This window comes from Penaeus vannamei, chromosome 18 (assembly GCF_042767895.1).
Source record: "Penaeus vannamei isolate JL-2024 chromosome 18, ASM4276789v1, whole genome shotgun sequence".
Lineage (NCBI taxonomy): Eukaryota > Metazoa > Arthropoda > Malacostraca > Decapoda > Penaeidae > Penaeus > Penaeus vannamei.
Window position 1 is genome coordinate 11,345,733 of NC_091566.1, and position 2,500 is coordinate 11,348,232.

A 2,500-nucleotide genomic window follows, 5' to 3' on the forward strand; every position below is an offset into this window, starting at 1 on the left:
TCATCAACAGCTACCCACCAGACTTGGGTCTTCGGGCCCATGGCGTTTTGGGTCAAACCCGCCATCGGCTCCCTCACCGGCTGCTGCTCCATCTGGACCATGATCGCCATCACCTTGGACAGATACAATGTCATCGTAAAGGTGGGGTCTTCAGACCTCTTTCAGCTATTGTTATTAGCATGTGTGAAATAAATAGCAAAAAACCCCATTCACATATCTGAAATATCAAACTTGCGTCTACAGATATAATATTAATAATCTCCAACAGGGTATTGGCGGAAAACCACCCCTTCCCGGGCCGTGCAATGATCAACATCTTGTTCTGCTGGGTCACGGCCGCCTTCTGGACCTTCGTTCCCTTCTTCGGCTGGGGGGTACGCCCCTGAGGGCAACATGACGGGCCTGTGGGACCGACTACTTCCCCCAAAGGACATCAACAAAAATTTTATATCTTTCTTGTACCCGTCTGGTGTTGGCCCTGCCTCTAGGCATCATTGTCTACAGCTCCTTTCCCCATCCCTGAAGGCAGTGTCCGGGGGACGAGAAGCAGATGGAAAAGGGAAAAGGCGGCCCGGATGGGCGTCAAAAGCCTGCAGGCGACAAAGGACGCCCCGAAGAAGTCCAACGACTGCAAACTGGCCAAGATCGCCCTGATGACGGTGACCCTGTGGTTCATGGCCCGGACCCCTGCGATCATCAACATGGCCCGGGGTTCTTTTCCCCTTTCCACCTGACGCCGCTCTTCTCCATCTGGGGCTCCGTCTTCGCCAAGGCCAACACCATCTACAACCCCCTCGTCTACGCCCATCAGCCATCCAAAATACAAGGCGGCCCTGTACGAGAAGATGCCTTGGCTCCGCTGCCAGGGCGAGGTCGCCGACGACGACTCCAAGTCCTCCGCCTCGAATGCCACCTGCGCCGGGGCAAGGCGTGAGTGCTTCCGGGCGTCCGCGAGCACACAGCCTCACCCCGTTCATTGTGCAAGTAACGGGTCTTGAGGTTTTTGATTCGAATATCAGCCGTGGGTCTACGCTGTCGCTGATATCCCCGAAAAAGCCTCCAAACGAACAATTTGATTTAAGGGGTTTCAAACGTGTCTTTACCTTGTAAGATGACGTATCGTCTTTTCTGCAGAATACCTCTCCGTTTGGAAAAACCTTTGCAAGTTCTTCCTTCATTTCAATCATCAAGAACAAAAAAAAATATATGAATGATACAGTCCACAGTATTGATTTCACTTATTAAAACACATATTCAAGCCCAAAAATTTCATGTAATGCATAATGATATGTTCAAAAGAAGAACTGATGATGCAATATGAAAGGATCAACCGTAAAAATCTTAGTTGGTGGAGAACTAAGCCACACGTCCATGGGTTTCCATATTGCAAATTTTTAAAGGGATTTTTAGTTTTTTTTTGGGTTTTTTTTTCAAAATAAGATATAATAACATATTTTTCAAAATGGGTCTACGCTGCACGCTGATATACCCCGAAATGGCGCAACCAAACAAAATTTGATTTAAGTTCTTTCTATCTTTTCTTTATCTTGTAAGATGATATCGTCTTGCCCTTCTGCAGAATACCTCTCCTTTTGAACAAACCTCTGCAAGTTCTTCCTTGTTATTCAGTTCCACAGTTATCATTTACAAAAAAGAGCATAATACTTATTTGATCGGCAAGGTTTTCGTCTGTCATAGTAGCAAAGTCAATGATGCAATAGTTGCATTAAGTGATAAGAGGACGATGTCATTTTGCAAATCACCAATAATAAGAAGTTTGTGTTGACAATGGCATCTTGCAGTCACAAGGTTTAGAATAATTCCAATGCTTGCTTTCTTGGAGAGGAGAGGAGTTCAGGGGGCCACCAGTAGCTGTTGCTTACTCAGAGACTTTTTCATATATGCATCCATATTAAAAGTCAAAGTTGGTTCCATATCCATCCGGGCGTAGAGGACATGTTTTGTAGAGAAACATGCTTACGAAGCCGCGGGATGATGCGGTAGGGCGGCCAGTTCCTTTCCGCCCCGACTTTGACCCCAGTATGCTGACGTCAGCATACCAGCGCTCATTCACAATTGAGTCAACTGAGAGTGGCAGCCGGGCGCGAACCCAGGACAATGCGATTGCAAAGCTAGCGCTCCACCACTGAGCTATGCCACCTATGCATCCATATACATAGTTATATAAATCTGTATACATGCATTCATAAACACGCACACACACACACACACACACACACACACACACACACACACACACACATATATATATATATATATATATTTTATATATATATATATATATATATATATATATTTTGTATATGTATATATATGCGGTACAGGAGGCATACCCAATGGCCACAAAAGAGACCATTGACATGCTGGCCAAGAACAGCTTTGTGGACACACTTCATGACAAACAGCTGCAGGTCCGCGTGAAGCAGACAGGGCCACACAACGAGCAGGAAACATTGGTGCAGCTGAATTGGGCTAAAGC

General features: G+C 45.9%; 1 pseudogene; it reads left to right on the plus strand.

The window, feature by feature from the left end:
- Nucleotides 1-2,150, plus strand: part of LOC138864773 (rhodopsin-like) — a 2,727-nt pseudogene extending 577 nt beyond the window's left edge.
- Nucleotides 2,151-2,500: the final 350 nt, after the last annotated feature.